The 17,599-nt window shown below is 34.1% G+C and overlaps 1 pseudogene; it reads left to right on the plus strand.

Annotated features, from left to right (window-relative positions):
- The first annotated feature begins 15,294 nt into the window (after nt 1–15,294).
- On the plus strand, nt 15,295–16,390 carry LOC125830362 (uncharacterized; annotated as a pseudogene).
- Nucleotides 16,391–17,599: the final 1,209 nt, after the last annotated feature.

Below are 17,599 nucleotides of genomic sequence, written 5' to 3' on the forward strand. Positions count from 1 at the left end.
AACCCCTTTTGAATCTTTGGACAATGCATTTGTTCATTTTGAGGAGCATTTTTCAATATAAAACTACGAATTTCATCACACTTTTGAGCATAAAATGAATAAATCTTGAGAAAATTGTATTTATTAAGTGATAATGTAGATTCTTCATAACCTCGGAATGTCAAGCCTTGTTTCACAAGAAGTCTTACTACATCAATTGAAGCTGCTAATCGGATTCGATATCTATGCTTATCTTGATTAGATTGTTTCTCAAATGAAGCATGAATAGATTGTTGTTGCTGCATTAGATCTTCACATTTTCCTTTTGACTTATTGTAAATGCTAGTATGTCCACCAACATGTGTTTGTAAACAAGCCTTTTTATGCCAACTCCTAAACTCCATACTCGATAATGATTCACCTCCACCTTGACGATTGTTATTTTCGTTGAATAAATAACAATACAAACAATAAGTTGCATCTTTTACTTATTCTATACTCGAACCAATCAAGAAATTAATTAAATCATTTACAATTAAAATGACGCATATCTCCAGAAATATCAGTTTGTGGAAACTCTCTTGATAGAGATTGATGACAATGCTCTTTTTTATGGAGATAAGTGTTGACACCCAGTTTTGGCCTAATATTTTTAAAATTCATAAGTTTTAAGTTTGAAATACATTTTTTATAATTTTAAATAAGTTTATCAATATTTATCCTTATTTGTCAAATTTTCAGAATGTTTTATTAGTTAATTTTAATTACATTATTTTTGTTATAACCGATTGACTACGTTCAAATATTTATTTATTTTGATTAAATTATTATTTCTATTAAATTGTATTTTTAAATGTCATTGGTTACGTTCACAATATTTTTCAATATTTATTTTATTCGTTACATTTGTTAATATTTATTTTGATATCTTGCATAGTCTAGAAATTTATTTGAATAAAATTTGATACACAAATATTTTATTAACTAGTGAATTTGACCCACAGTAGTTTTAAGATGATAATATTATATTAACGCGGTTTTCAATTTCTTATTTAAATAATGTCTTAGTGACTAAGTTTTGGGGGTGGTGAAAAATTCTGAAATGAGTGAAACCCTAAGAGATTTTTCTATCATATTCTCAAAGTTGCCGCCACCCTCCTTCCTCATCACCTCCCAAAGTACATTTCCGGCCAGCTTCAACTTGCAAGCAGCAACCAAACAACACCACCACTGCTCCATCGTTCAACCATCCAAAACTCTACCATTAAATCCATCCGAACTCCATCAACGAACCAAACCCAACAACAACCAGCAAACCAGACCACCACAAAACCACACCGAAATCCGGCTGAACGAACACCGAATCACCACAAGCCGACCCCAAAACCCCCACTTTCATTTTTCTATTTTCCAACGAATATCCGACCCCAAACAACAAACAACCACCCTTCACCCTTCTCCAACCAGAAACCCCAAAAACCACTAGAAAATCCAACAACAACCAGTCCCAGAGGCGGATCTAGGATCTAGAGTCACTGGGTGCCAAGCAGAGGCAGACCCACATGATTTGATAGGGGTGAAAGTGCATCCGATCCGTTAACTTTAAAAAAAATCATGTGTATATATGTATATCTATCGTGAGAAACTGACATAAAGTAGGATATAATCAACAGTGCACCCATAAGAAGCGTAGGGGTGCTCTTGTTTAGTTGGTACAAGTCAGAGGAACCACTCGTGAGAATACGGTTCAAATCTAGCTAGAGTCTGATTTCATTATTTTTATTTTAGGTTTAGCTTAGAAATCATATTTGAGCCATTAGTTACCAATCAAATACTACATTATTCGCTAATTGTAGTAAAAGTTTCGTTAACTACCTAAATTAAGATAGTATTGGTGCACCGAAATCTTCAAATTTTTGACTTGTCTCTAATGCCCAGTAGACTCATCGATTAAATCAATTTTAGATTAAGATATAATTATTCGTCTTGTGGTTGGATGGGACAGAGGGATTGGGCGACGGACGAAAGGCAGAAGCTTTAATTAATGACAAATTTTTGTTGTTCAAAAGTTTAAAGGAAGAGCCAGAGTTTCAACGATGAAGAGATTTTTTTTTCCATATTTAATCATATAAAAGAAAAGTCAAAGAGTTGAATTAAATTAGTTAACAAATAATTATAGATTAATACTTAATAATAAGTTAACAAGTAAAAAAAAATCAAAAAAAACAAAAGAGAATGTGCCTTGTGGTTTAAAAGAGAAACGTTGCCTGCAGTTAAAAAGAAGAACTAAAACCAAAAAAGCTGCCTGCAGTGGAAAAAGATTAAAACAAAAAGCTGCCTGCAGTTGAAAAAGATTAAAACAATAAGGTGCTAGCTGGAATCGATCCCACGAACTAAGACCCGTTAAGTAGATGGTCTACCACTGCACCAAAGAATACTTTTGTTCGCTGGGTGGCACGTTTATTATTTATAATATATTGTATATAAATACTTATATATAAATAGAGTTTCCGTCGAAGTTTGTGGGTGGCGTGGCATCCCCCGGGCCTTAATAGATCCGCCCATGACCAGTCCCTTCCCCTTCTCTTTTTATGATTTTTCTTTTGTTTTGCAAGTGTTCTAGTCAATACCCGATGAACAACGACGAATTTGACCAACCACCGCATGCCTACTGCTTTCACGATCACTGATTAAGTCCAAATCTGGCTGGATTCATGATTTTTTGGTGAACACGCTTTTTCTCTTTGTGTATTTTTGTTTTGTATTTTCTTTTTATTACTATGTGTTTATCATATAGCTTTCTTTGGGACTGTTAATGTTTTTCGGTGAGCATCACTCTAAATCATCTCCGATAAATCACTGTTTGTGTTGTATTCTTTGTTTTTGGCTATATTTTTTTTACTACTGTTTTGAATATTTTCTATTATTTTTGTTTGTTGGTGAATCACATTTATTAGCTACTAGTTTGTCTTCTTTTATTTATTGTAAAGTGATATACATATAATAATTAAATTATTAATTAATGGATGTTTGGTGTTGTATCTTCAATTACGTATTGTTGGGATTTAATTTTGGTCACTGTTGTTGCTTCTAAATTTCTTTTTATTTTATTATTTGTTACAAAGTATAGATAAATGTTGTGGGTTAGATATATTTTTCACAAATCTTAATATGGTCTTAATTAATGGATGTTTGGTGTTGTATCTTCAATTGTGTTGTATGTATGTCATGGGCTATGAGTTTGGTTCTTTTTTTATGTCTATATTCTCATATTTTTAATAGTGTAATTGTCAAATATTAGCTATTTTGAAAACATAAAATTGGCCAATGAAGAAATCTCTCCGTCGATTTTTGAGGCCTCCCCATGTTAAAAGACAGAAAATTAGTTTAAGTTTATAATTTTTATATGTTAAAATTGGCTGATGAAGAAATTACCATCGATTTCCAAGGCCTCCCATGTATATAAGACGGATTTTTATTTTAAGTTATTATTTATTTCATTTATTTTTATTCGTATTTATTTATCACTAACATTTTTACTAAGTGTCTTTACAGGTACCCGGAGTTGCTTCCCAGTGAAGTTATTCGAATTAAATTTGAACTATATTCTTTATGCATTATTTTGTTTATATTGGCATTAGCCAAACCTTAGGTCGATTCTTACATTATTATTTTATTTTATTATTTGTGTATATTGCATGTTGATTGTACTTGTATATTTGTTTTTATCTCCTCCTCAATTTGAAAAAAATGAATTCAGTCGGGACCCACATTTGTGGATTTCGAAGGATGCCTAACACCTTTCCTTCGGAATAATTTGAACCCTTACCTAGAATCTAATGGTTTCGTAGATATTTTTTAATTGGTTTCCTAGTTTTTCAAAAATTAGGTGGCGACTCCTTCAAAACTCATTTATTCTTTAAATTCTTTCAAAATCGAATTAATTGATTATTTTTGGAGTCACCACGACGTTTCACCTTATTTGAATAAAGTAGGGATGTAAACAATAAACTCTTCTAATAGCGTCATGATGATTTGGATGAAATTCCAAGATTTGAGTTCTTTCACCTGGCTTAGCGTTTAAAGAATTTAAATCAAATTCTTGTGAAGAATGTGATGTAGCTTTTAAATAACTAACATTTTCTTCCCGATTATGTTGATTCTGAACAATAGAACTTGAATTTGATACTTTAAAAAAATACTTCTCCATTGACTATGAATCTATATAAAATAGTTGAATTATTAAAAGCACTAAAGATAATTTTTTTTACAAATTACACTAGATATTACCATCAAAAAATCAAATGGTATATAATTACAATTACCAAAGAAGTAGAAAAAACAATCTAAAAAATTTCACAATTTAAAATGAAGATAGTCAATATTCAATCAAGAAAGACAAACTTTTGAAGAATATGGAGAGAAGAGCTTACCTTCAGAAAAGACAAACAATAACTCTTTAGATTTTAGCTTTGAGCCTCCACTTCAGATAATCAGAGCTACTACAACCTTAAAAAATAAGGACCCATTTATTTTTTAAAAACTTTTGCTACAAATTTTTTAGTTTGAATTTTTTGAAAATTGAAAGAAAAGAAGAAGGAAGAGAAAAATGTTTTCATCTTTTAAGCAATAGCATGAGTTTTGACTTTTCATTTCAAATTGAATGTGAGATTTAAGTGTGAAGTATCAAGTATGAAACAAATCAATAATAATAAAAATTATGGGAGATGCTTTTAATATTTGACTTTTGAGTGTTGGGGAAGAACTAAAGAAGTGATTTAGGGATTTGGGATGTGAAAAGTTATTTAGCCTTTAGGAATGCGACCCTTGAATTCTTTTGGGTTTAAAACACTTTTAGCATGCTTTTTTTTTTAAAAAAAAAAGCTAAAAAAATGTGAAATAACGAAACTGAAACTAAAAACTAAAAACATAAAATGCTTACACTGGAATTCAAACTCTAGACACAAAAATTAACTTAAAGGAGACCTAGCGCTACGCTGTAAGTTTCTTCTTGTGATTGAGGGGATTCAAAATTAATATATCTACATAAATACAGAAAATTTACCTTAATATACACTATAATTTTTTTGCCGAGGGAGTTCGGGTGCACCTTCAGAAACCCACGTGGGTCCACTCCTGTCCAGAAACCCCCACTGTCCAGCTCTTCTCTCTTTCTTCTCCGGCGTGGCTCCATCACCGGTGAAAAGCAACCTCAATGATACCATGACATTATATAGATATATGTGATGGCATCGTGGAGGTCTTACTGAAGGATTGAAGCAACGATCAATGGTACCATGACAATATATATGAAATTAAATTGCGGTGAAAAATAAGGAATATTATAATTTGAGAAAAAAATGAATGTAAAAGGAAGACAAATAATAAAGAATAAAAAAATAATCGAAAAAAGAGAAAAGAAAAGAAAAGGAATAGAAATAGAAAAATAAAATAAAAAATGCAAAAATAAAAGAAACCAATAAAGGAGAAAAATAAAAGTAGAATTTTTTTGAGAAATATAAATTAATAAAGAAATAAATGAGAAAAAAAGAAAAGAATTACATAAAGTATATTTTTTATTAAATTTTATTTTAATAAATAAGCTAGTGATTTTAGTATTTTTTTTAAAATTAGTTCTTGTTGTAGTCTAAATTTAATTTTCCTACATTCTTATTAGTCTAAAAAAAGTTAGCTATTATATTTGTTTTTGGAATTTTGTTGTATTTTCAAAAAGAAAATAAAGGCAAAAAGTAAGAGAACAATCTTTCACCTGAAAAGAAAGATTGAACCTTTCCCAAACTAAAACAAAAAAGATAAAATACAAAAGAGCACTAACGTGTATAATTAATTTGCTGATATGGGGCATAAACTTAATTTTCCCTATATTTTTTTTTTGGAAATGGCTAAAAAGAAAAGAATGTCACATAGAATGAGAGGAAGAAAATTGTAACACCCCAAAAATTTCTAAGACCCAAACCATTCTTGAATTGCGTATAAGGTCATACCGAGTGTTTCCTAATTGTTCTTAAATGCTAAGGTCAATTCATTAGTGTGGAAATGATTTTGAATATGAATTAAGGTCACTAGAATCCCTAACACAAACTTGAGTTGAAAGTTTCCTTACCAATTAAATTTTGACATAGGATTCTACTTAGGTCAACTTCAATTTACCATATCTCTCAGATCATAATGAATTAGCTTGCCCATAACCTATCAAATTAAAAGTATTTGAGTCCTCTTTCCAACTCCACCAAGTTTGCCTCATTTTGAGTTTAAAACGTTTTACCCAATTTTATAAGGCCCTACAGACGAAGGTTCACAAATGGCTATACAACCTGTGAAGTGTTTCACTGTCACGACCGTGACCGTTGTGATTGACACCCACACTAACCATCTGGTGGGAGAACCATTACTACAACTCAACCAAGTAACTTAAGAAACTAAACCATTTAAAGATACAGAAGCAGATTTAAATGATGAATTAAAATGAGGAGTTCCCATAAAATCCAAAAGTCTAGCAAACAACTATCGCGGAAATTCAACCCCTAGAACTGAAAGTCATTGTACCAAAACTCTAATAATCCACAAGTCTAAGAAAAAGAGGGTGCAACCCTGAAACTAAACATAAGTAAATGTCTAAAGGTCTAGTCTGAGTCCGAAAAGAATGGACTAAAACAAAAGATGGATCCATGGCATCCTGAAAGAACTGGCTCACCCTCGAATTTGGTCTCGATCAATAATCTCCTAACTGAGGTTTGTCAGTAGCCGTCTGAAGATGCCCTGTACTCAACAAAGAAAGAGCAAGTGCAGTATCTATACACAAAGTCACGATGTACTGGTAGGATCATGTGGCTACTCCAGTAGGCGTAATATAAGCAAGTCATCACCACACAATAAACACACATAAACAGAATGCACAATTCAATCATCATTTTAAGAGCAACACACAATTTTCCAATTACCATGCCAGGTATATATGAATGTAACAATCACAAGTGGTTCTGTCATGGAACCTGTAAGGAAATGCCCAATTCGGATTTTTGAAGGGTAGTTTGGTCTTTTCTTTACCCAATTAATTAAATCCATTTTTAATAAAATAGTTGAGGTCAAAACTGTGTTAGTTCAGTTTACACTTTTGAGAAATAGAGTTAGGGCTTTTGGAGAAAGAACGCAAGAGAAATAAGAAGAGGAAAAACAAGATTCGCCAAGAACGATTGATTTTGGTTGTGGATTCGCCAAGGAATTGACCCTACAAGGTATGTGAGTCTCTCATAGCGTTGGTTTCATTCACCCATGCGCCAAACATGTTTAGTTCAGTGAAATTCGTCCTAAAAGAGTTTGAAAGTTGATGTTCTTGACATGAATTCTTGAATTTGAATGTTGTTCTTGAATTTGGATGAATTAGAGAAGTTTCTGAGTTTGTTACGTTGCATTATAGAGTCGTTTTGAGTTAGGTTCTTAAGTAGATTTGTTGGGTATCTGTAGCTAAAAGTAATTTGAGAAAAAGAACCGAGTTTGGGTGAATTGGGGCTGGAAAACGAAGAAGAAATTTCGTCGGACGAAATCAGAGGGTGGCCGCGCGTCGCGCAGCTAGTGCCCAGATTTGAAGTTTCAGCTTCGCGTCGCAGAGCTGACATGAGGTGTTCTGTCTCAAAAGACATTTTCGGAACCAAAATTTAATTATGCCTCCGCGTCGTGGACCCACCTTCAAATCTTGATTTTCGGTCTTTTCTCATGTTTAGCTATCTAAAATCATTCCTAAACAACATGAGATCTTTCCAAACACAAATCATAATCCTTGAATCCATAATTCAATTCAAGGATCAGTTAAGAGTCAAGTCAAGAGCAGTTAAGATCAAAGTCAAGAAAAGTTAAGAGTCAAGCCAAGAAAAGTTAAGAGTCAAGTCAAGAGAAGTCAAGAGTCAAGTTAAGAGAAGTTCATAAAGTTTTCCAAAAGTCTTTTACAAATGATTTAACTTTATTTTAAGACTTGAGTTTTGAGTTCAGTAAAGAGTAAAGTTGAAGTTCATTTCTTCAAAAGTATATAGGGACTATGTATTCCCAAAGGGTTTAAAATATTTTCACATTTTAACAAGTAAGGAAACTTTGACTTCCAAAAGAGCCTTTGAGCTAGTTTTCAGTTAAAGAGTAAATGTTTTCACATTTGAGCAAGAAAAGGAAACTTTGTTTTCCAAAGAGCCTTGAGCTAGTTTTCAGAAAATAGTAAATGCTTTCATAATTAAGCAAGAAGGGAAACTGAGATTTTCCAGATAGCCTTTGAGCTAAGTTTTTGAGCAATTATCTCAAATCACAGAAAGAAGTATGTTTTTAAACATAAAGAGCTAGTATTATATTTTGGGAGTAGTATTGAACACCGATATGGGGACGAACTTGAGTTCAGATAATTCACGTCTCGATAAACCATGTAGCCATCATGGGTAGAAAAATGTCATACTTTTTAGATGAACTCTTTAATGTTTTTTAGCATAGACTAGTGGATCCACTTAGTAGTTCAGGTTCTATACCGATGGCAAAGTATAGGACGGTCCTTGGCAACGTGAGGTAAAACGTTGTACCATCACTTAGGCTTATAGTGATGGTTGTCGGTTAGAGAAACTCCCACAAAAGTATTTTGTATTTTTATATACATTAGCTTATTTGTATTTTTACATACATCTCAGAGTTATATGTATCTTTGCATACACACAGAGTTGACATCATGTTTTAAACAATTTTCTTTATATTGCACTTGTTTTTAAACTGCTTTATATTGAAATAAGTTCAGTTATGTTGAGTTGCGTTGAGCCAGGTAAGTTCTTTAGTTCCTTTCAGATTCTTTTCAAGCTTAAGTTGTGTTTAGCATTCCAACTCGCATACTCGTACATTCAATGTGCTGATGCCAGTTGGCCTGCATCGTCTTATGATGCAGACATAGTGTCGCTCCTGAGCCTACACCCTAGGTGGGACTGGCACTCGAGAACCATTGCTGGCCCCAAGCGAACCCTTGGCCTAGCTTACTTACTCAGCGGAAGACTTAAACACAAGAGATATAACTCATGCAATAACTTAAAAGATAATAACTTAGCCAAAAATGGCATCTCATGTCTTAAACGTATACAACTGAAATGAATAAGACTAAAGAACTAATACTATCTGTCTATGAAGCCTCTAAAACAAGAGGGATGTCGGGATAGGACCCCCGATCATCCTAACAACTGAAAAATAGAAAGTAAATGATAAAAGAGTCCTCCAGAATGCAAGGAGGCTCACCAATTGACTCGTAGCACTGAACCTGATCAACGAGGCGCTAGATGCTGATCCTGATTACCTGTGTCTGCATCATAATACGATGCAAGCCAACTGGCATCAGTATATTGAATGTACGAGTATGCGAGTTGGGATGCTAAACATAACATAGGCTTGAAAAGATTCTGAAAGAAACACTTACCTTGGCTCTTCTCAATCTATGAATAAACTTAACTGAACTCATTTCATTATAAAGAAGTTTAAAACAAGTGCAATATAAAAAAAATGGAAAATTGTTTAAAACATGAGGTCAACTCAAAATCATAATATCATAAAAGACATACCATGTTCCCTCTCAAAGTCTACTTGTGTAATGCATGAATGAAGTCCCATACCCCCATTCATACTAAACAGAACCCCTTGAGGAACCATGCAATTACTACTATGGGAGTTTCTCTAACCGACAACCACCACTATGAGCCTAAGTGGTGATACAACATTTTTACGATCACGCTGCCAGACTGTCCTATACTTTGCCGTCATATAGAACTACTTAACTTAGTTGATCCACTAGCTTAACTTATGCGAACATCTAAAAAGTATGACCCATTAATACCCATGATGACTACATAGTTTATGGAGACTTGAGTTAATATGAACTCGCATTCCCATATCGGTGCTCAATACTACTCCCAAAAATATACTTAGCTCATATGTTTTTAAAAGCAACTTCTTTCTTTGGTTTGAGGTAATTACTCAAAACTCAGCTTAAAAGCTCTCTTGGAATCGATGTTCCCTTTTCTTTCTCAAAATATGAAAACATTTTCAAACTTCTTGGGAATACGTAGTTCCCATATACTTCTTTGAAGAAATGAACTCAACTCTTTACTCTTTGCTTAACTTGAAAGTTAAGTCTTCAAAAAAGTTAAAACATTCATTAAAGACTTTTGAAATTTTTTATAAACTTTGCTTTGATTTGCTTTTTAACTTCTAGACTTGACTCTTAACTTCTCTTGACTTTGATCCTAACTTTCCTTGAATTGAATTATGGATTCAAGGTTCATGATCTCATGCTTATGGATTATTTCATGATGTTTAGATTTAACTTAGAGTATTGAATCAACTAGAAAACATAAGTACATTGCTAAGGAACTAGTACGGAAGATTGGGGAAGAAATGGGAAGGACTGACGACCTTGGCGCTCTGAGAGGCGCGGGGCGCCAGAGCACAAACTTCAGAGCTGAAGTTGTGGCGCTCTGGCTGGCGCATCGCCCCAGAGCCCAAACTTCAGGCTCTGATGTGGGGCACTCTAAGAGGCGCGGCACCCCAAGCCCTTGCCCAGAAAACTCCGACTTTCCTCCATTTTTCATCTCTAAACCCTCTAATTTCACTTAGTTCTTTCCCCAAACACTTAGAATCACTAATACCCTCAATATACAATAGATTCAAACCGAAATTACACCCAGAAATATGAATCAAATCGCAAGAAACTCCAACAACACAACCCATAAGAAATTCAATGAAACTTTCAACAATGTTCATCAAGAACTCAATTTCTAACTTTCAAAACTTAAATTCGCTGAATATAATCATGGTTGGCGCGTGGGTGAACTAACCCAACGCTAAGTGATCTTACATACCTTGTAGGGATCACCCTCGACGAATTCCACAAGCAATTCTTGAACGTTCTTGACGAATCTTGAACTTCCTTCTCTTTTCTCTTTTCTCCAAGCCCTAGCGTGAACTCAACTTTTTTCTAAACTGAATAAAATCTGATTTTTACCGCAATTAACTCTTAAAAACGAATTTGGAAATTAATTAGAGAAAAGACTAGTTTGCCCTTCTATAAATCCGGTTTTAGATTTTCCTTATTCGAACATCCCAACTTCTAAATGGTATAACTCACTCATACGAACTAGGAATTACGCAAACTCCGCTGCGTTGGAAAGATCATTCCAAGAGATTTCCAACCATATCTGGAAGTACACCTAAATCATAGTGAGCTAGGAGTTATGGCCGTTTGAAGTTGACCAAAAACTCACTTTTAACTTAACTTAAACAAATTTACAGATTTCAATTCTTTCCAAAAATCACTATTTCCAATTCTTAGCTTCTTCCTAGCTATTTCGAATTGCGAGATGTTACACGCAGGTAACCATGATCAACATCCAGCGATCGTTGATCCAATTGAGCTTCAGAGTTGTTGGTGAGCCTCCTTGCATTCCGAAGGATTTTTTTTCCCATTAATTTATCATTTTAGTTCATTAGGATGTCGTGGGTCTGTTCCGACATCCATCTCAGATGTTTTATAGGCTTCATAGATAGTCAGTCAGATGTTAGTTCATTCGTCATCGTTTTGTTATTGGCTTATGTTCAGATTTGAGTTGCCATTTTAGCTAAGTTAAATGTTTATTTTAAAAACATTATTAGTTCAGTTTGAGGCAGTTGAGTTATTTAGCATGTGAATCCTTTTCTTAATGCTTAAAGTCTTCCACTGAGTAAGTAAGCCAGACCAATGGTTTGCTTGGGACCAACAATGGTTCTCGAGTGCCAGTCCCGCCCAGGGTGTAGGCTCGGGGCGTGACAAAACTCACACCCAAGCTGTTAGTGTGTCGGAACGTGACACCCAATCCAATATACATGTGTCGAAACGTGACATCTAGTCCAATATATGTGTCGGAATGTGACACTCGATCCAATATATGTGTCGGAACGTGACACCAGATCCAATATATGTGTCAGAGCGTGACACCCAATCCAGTCAGCACAATCACAGTCACAATCACACCCATAAGAACAGTGTACATAGTAACATAGTCAAACAACAAGTTTGTGGCATGTAATTGTTCATACACATTCATTTCATTTGATTCGGTTCATGTTTCCATATTCACATACACACATGCATACAATGGAGCAATTAACAAGAATATATAACACATTCAGGAAATCAAACCATCACCTCCCTCAAAATCAAGCCCGAATACTCCTAAGACATGTGAGCCTTCCCTTTTCGGAGTTTTTCAGCTCGTTTTTGATCTAAAACATGTAATTAATGCAAGAATCACTAAACAAGGTCTAATTTACCCGGATAAAAACAAAATTATTAACCCAAGGCCAAACCCATGATCCTAATGTTCAACTAGGGCTTTTCCCACCATTAACTTCAGGTCAAAACCCTCCTCCAACGATAATTACCAAAGATTCTAAGAATTAAATTACGAATTTAGGGAGTAATTAACTTACCTTTAACGCTAGAAATCGTGGGAATCTGATAAGAAGCTACTCTGGATCGTCCCTCAGCTCTGAATAATGAAGTTTTGTAGAAAATAACAATTTTGGGTTTTTTCCCGATTTAAGTCGCAACTGTCCTGCCACGGCAGGCCCCATCCAGCCACAACGGCCCCGCCCTAGCGGGATTAATTCCGCCCCAGTGGCTTGCACGGAGAGAGAAACTCGGAATTTGAGTTTCAAGCTTCCATTTCACAACACACCTTCAAATTTGGATGTTCTAAAACTACCCTTCTACGTCAAGATTAGTTTTGTGAGTTCTAGTCGCCCGAATTCGATTTCGTAAAGTCGTACATGCTCCTTAATGTCTTAGATAACCACTTAGGTGATCAAACTCATAATTAAATCTCCCATCCATTACCAGATTTCCCTAGATGTCACCTGACTCATATTTCGTCCAAGTCTGGCCTAGGCTAGAAATTTCCAAGTTATTACTCATAAGTTTTCTGGCCCAAATTTCTTCCCCATTGGCTTTTCCATACCGATGGGAATATGTCGTTACATTCACGGACCGTATAGCCTTAAATGGTCCATAAAACCTTCCTTTTAAGGCACTTTGTCAATTTTTAAGTTGGGGTCATTTTAGTCTTTCCCCATATCCTCTTTAACCCTATTCTAAGTCATTTTTGAATGTTTTAACTGAGGTTATCATTCAACTAACTAGTTTTCTTCAATAAAAAGCATTTAAGTATTTATAAATTCTCTTAAAACTCATTTAGGGTTCCTCTTCTTCAAAAAGAACCCTGAAACCTTCAAGTCAAAAATCCAAGATACAAAGAAAACCTTTCCACCCAAGGTTTCTCATGTTCTTCCACTCTAAAAACTTCATAAAAGAGTTTCTTTTATCATGAGTAAGTACATATCAAAGGTTTCCTCCAAAAAGCTAATGCTTCTCCTAAGTTCAAGATAAAATCAAGTCTCCACAAAAAAATTCAGTCTAAACAGGAAACTTGATTTTTAATGACTATTGCATAGCGAAGGGACATAAATCCAGTCGCGATAAGTGTATTTATAACGACAAATTAATTTTCCGGACGTTAAGATGGTATCATGTCTATAAATAATGTGTTATCCGGTTGATAATAATAAATTAAAAGGGAAGTTCTAGATATTTCTGATTTTGGCTATATCTTAATTATTTTATTCTACTTATGTTTATTACTTTTGTAAATGTAAAAGATAATCGAAAGCTCATATTCTTGAGAAACCTCTGGATCTTCTCCGTCAATACAAATTTGGAACCCTAATCTTCAAATTGTTTGCCTTTTGCTTCAGCAAAATTAAGGTCACAGCCTCCGTTACCCTTCTCACTTTTTCAATTAAAACTACTATCTAAGATGAAACTGATCCACGTCAATGGTTTCAAATTTCTCGTCAATTATAGAGTCCATGGTCCCCCATACGAGACATAGCATTCTCACTTTTCTAGGTATCTCTCTTTCGATTTCTCTTTTTCTGTACACTTTCAATTTGAATTAGGGCTAAAAGATTGTGGTAACTCTTCATGTCAATTTCATTTTCATATATGAAACAATAATTTTCTTATTTTTCATGTGTTCTTTTGCAATGGAATAAGGTTAAAGCACAAGATACATTCCATAGTTAGATAGAAGAATGGTGCAACGATTTTGAAGAATCTACTACAAGTTCTTAGCAGAGTAAGACTCCAGGAGACACTTAACTGCTATTGCTTCAAGAAACAGTGTTAAATGGGTACAAATTTTTATTATTATTGAATTTGATGGCTTGGATTTTGAGGTTTTATAGAAGTTATAGGCTGTTTCTAGTTTTTGTACGATTTTGTAGAGCTTTTTTTTTAACTACACTTCTTTGTTGCTCTTTCAATACATAACAACTTTTTCAAAAGATAAGAATTTTCTAAAACTTCTACATTTGAATGGAACCCAAAACAGCTACAAGAGGTCCCCTGATCTCAATGAAATCCAAACGAGTGATAAATTATTAGTGATGCCTTCTAAATATGCCATCTGAATGAGTTGTGATATAGTATACCAATCTTTCGTAGGTTAGAAGAACAAATTTTTTGTGTTGTCTTGTTTTCCCCTATGTTCTGATTCTAGTTTCATTTGTTTGTGTGGCACGTCTTGGGGATTCTTGAGTGATATCTATCATCCGTTTTAGAGGTGAATCTTTAGTTTGTGATTGTGATTATGATATCTGCTGCTCATAAGTCGTCTAACCATTTATTTAGGATTTTTTTCAGTACTTTGAATGATCGTATTGATTTAAGTATTTGTAGTTGTTTATACCTTTATCAGTTGCATGACTAGGATCAAATTATGTTTTTGCACTCTTGAAAGGACACTACGTTTAATTTTCTTGATTGTTGAAGAGGTTACATCATTCATACTTCACAATCTAGAGAGAGGTATAATTTGACCCTTCGCAAGAGAGTTAATAAAGAAAGCTATAATTTGATCCTTCAAATTACCTTTTCCTTTTGTAATGCAAATCTTGATGGTTATTTCCTATGAGTATTGTTTTTCTCTCTTTGTTCTTTTGATTAATTAATATTTGGCTAGAAAATATAAATATTATTTTAAATCAAACAGAAATAGTTGGCTTGTATCCCCTTTCCATAGTTCGGACAGGTGGCTCAAAAGATCTGCATGGCTCGAGGAACATCCTAACAATATGATAATGTCGAATTTAGAAGACTTTTTTTTCACGTAATATAGGGACATTTGGTTTTGATTTTTCTGCTCGCTTATGCTGAGAAGACATAACTGGACTTTATAATGTTTGTCATTGTTGTGCATGAAAGAAAATAATTGTAGCATGAGTGAGGTCCACTTTCGAAAGGCATTAGGGCTAGGAAGATAGAGAGCCATAGAGTGCACTACCATAAGGATGTCATGCCAGGGTGTGAGTTGTGGACTGATCGACTTATTTGTGCTTTCGAGTTTGTTAGAGAAGATAGGAAACTTGGACCAAATTAAATTTCTACCAAAGTTTTACCACCTAATGAAATAGATACTGAAATAGTTAAAAGGCCAGTGTATGCTTGTAGATGTGAGGCTTCTGTTTAAAGAACCAACAGGGACGATTTGCTTGATTCTACCTCTCTTGTTGAGTTGAGAGATCAGGATATTTTTCCTGCGGATGACAAGATGGATAATAAAAGCTCTTCTAGATAGAAGCATCATAATTAGGAAAGAATAGGATAGGGATATTAAGTGCCTATTGGTTGGGTTAGGATTTCTGAATTTTCCCAAACCATTCAAACAGATTCTCAATGGTTAATCCAGCAGTTTTGTCTTATTGATGATGAAAATGAGTTCATTTTTGTGGATTTAGCCTCTCCCTACTGGGAGCGTCCAACTAGACCTATCTGGTGGTGCCATGTGATTTTTGGTCATCCTTTTGTAGATGCATGGCTCAGTTATGTCACGTGGTTATATTCCATAATTGGTGTTGCTTTAAGAGATGAAGGTCGGCTAATAAGTGAAAATATGAAACACCTCTTAAATGAGGTCCCAGTAAAGGTGGCTGGAGGGATATAATTAGAGTTGTTAGGCCAATCTGCTGGTTATACGCATGTTAACGAAGATGACATCCCTGTTATAATTTATTCTTGGAAAGCACAAAATCTTTTTATAACAATTCTGCACGTGAAAGGATCAGCAAAAGACATCAATGTTTTGGTTATCACAGAAGTTCAGGAACAACTTCTTGCTTGTGGCTATATGCACCATGGACAGTACATGAAGTCATTGTGCATTTAGCTATGTGCCTTGCTAGGTAGGATTACATATTGTTTTGGAAATTGATATTTGATGCAGCAGATGAAGTGGAATTGATGTTCGTGAAAAGGAGGAACAAGGAAGATCTGAGTCTCTGTTTCGAAAATTGATATTTGGTTCTGCAGGTCTAGTGTCAATGATTTATGTGTCATGTTTAGTTTCTTCAAAGGTATGTGTTTGGTTGTGTTCATCTCAATGTTGGGTTTGCCTCATATTGTTTGGGATAAAATATCTATTATATTTGAATAACCAGTACAATGTTTGAATAACATGTACAAGGATATTTGAACCTTGGGCATCTGAATTGTGTTGTAATTCCTTTGGTCACACCCTTTATATCTATGGCTTGTGTGTTCACATCTCATCATGGGTCTTTAACATTTTCTTACATCTGGATTTAGTTTCATTTTATTTGAACTATTTGGTATTTGAATAATCAGAATGATAAGTTTAGTTATGTAAAAAATGGGCATCTCTCAAATTTCAAAAACTTACCCACTTTACTTACTTGAATATCTACCATTTGAATTGAATTAAGTTAGTTATTTTTTTTGCAGTTTCTCAACAATTGATTGTTCAAAGGATGCTAGAAGAACCAATCCTTGAAGAAAGTATATAAAGTAGATATTAGAGACTGATATCTTTATGAACAAGAGAGATCCATTCTTATTCTTTTAGTTATTTAAAGATGTCCCCTTTCTAAATGTCACAGTTCCTTCTTTTTGTACAAATATAATATTGTAAAAGTGGATTTGTATGTCTGACTTTCTGTACTGGTAATTCTTTGTTTTTTTTGTAATAAATTATGAAATCTTATATATGAATATTGATTATTTGTATGTGTTCAGATGTATTTATATATTAGTGTGTGCGCGCATATAAATCACTCATATAGACTTGATTTATTGTTGTTATTAAAGGATTTTAATGATGGGAATAAAATATTTGCGGAAATAATGTTTGGTGGTTAAAAAGAGTTTTTAACGACTAGATTCTTGTCGTCCCTAAAGATCTTATAACGACCAGATCCAGATCCGGTCGTTGGCTTTTAACGACTGGATCTCAGGTCGTTAACTTTTAACGACCGGCTATGACGGGAAATGTTCCGATCGCCATTGACTTATAACAACTGGATGAAGGCTTTTAGTGACTGGATTTCCTCTCGTTTATAACCTATTTTCTTGTAGTGATAGCTTCATAATCAGATATGTAAGGTTATCATATTGTTGGACTAGTTCATCCTCACACCCTACATCTACTTTTAAATCAGTAAAAGAGCAATATAGAGTTTTATCCTTAGATTTGAGTACTCCTGAGAT

This window comes from Solanum verrucosum, unplaced genomic scaffold, assembly GCF_900185275.1.
Source record: "Solanum verrucosum unplaced genomic scaffold, falcon-dt-bn FXZP01000228.1, whole genome shotgun sequence".
Taxonomy (NCBI): Eukaryota; Viridiplantae; Streptophyta; class Magnoliopsida; order Solanales; family Solanaceae; genus Solanum; species Solanum verrucosum.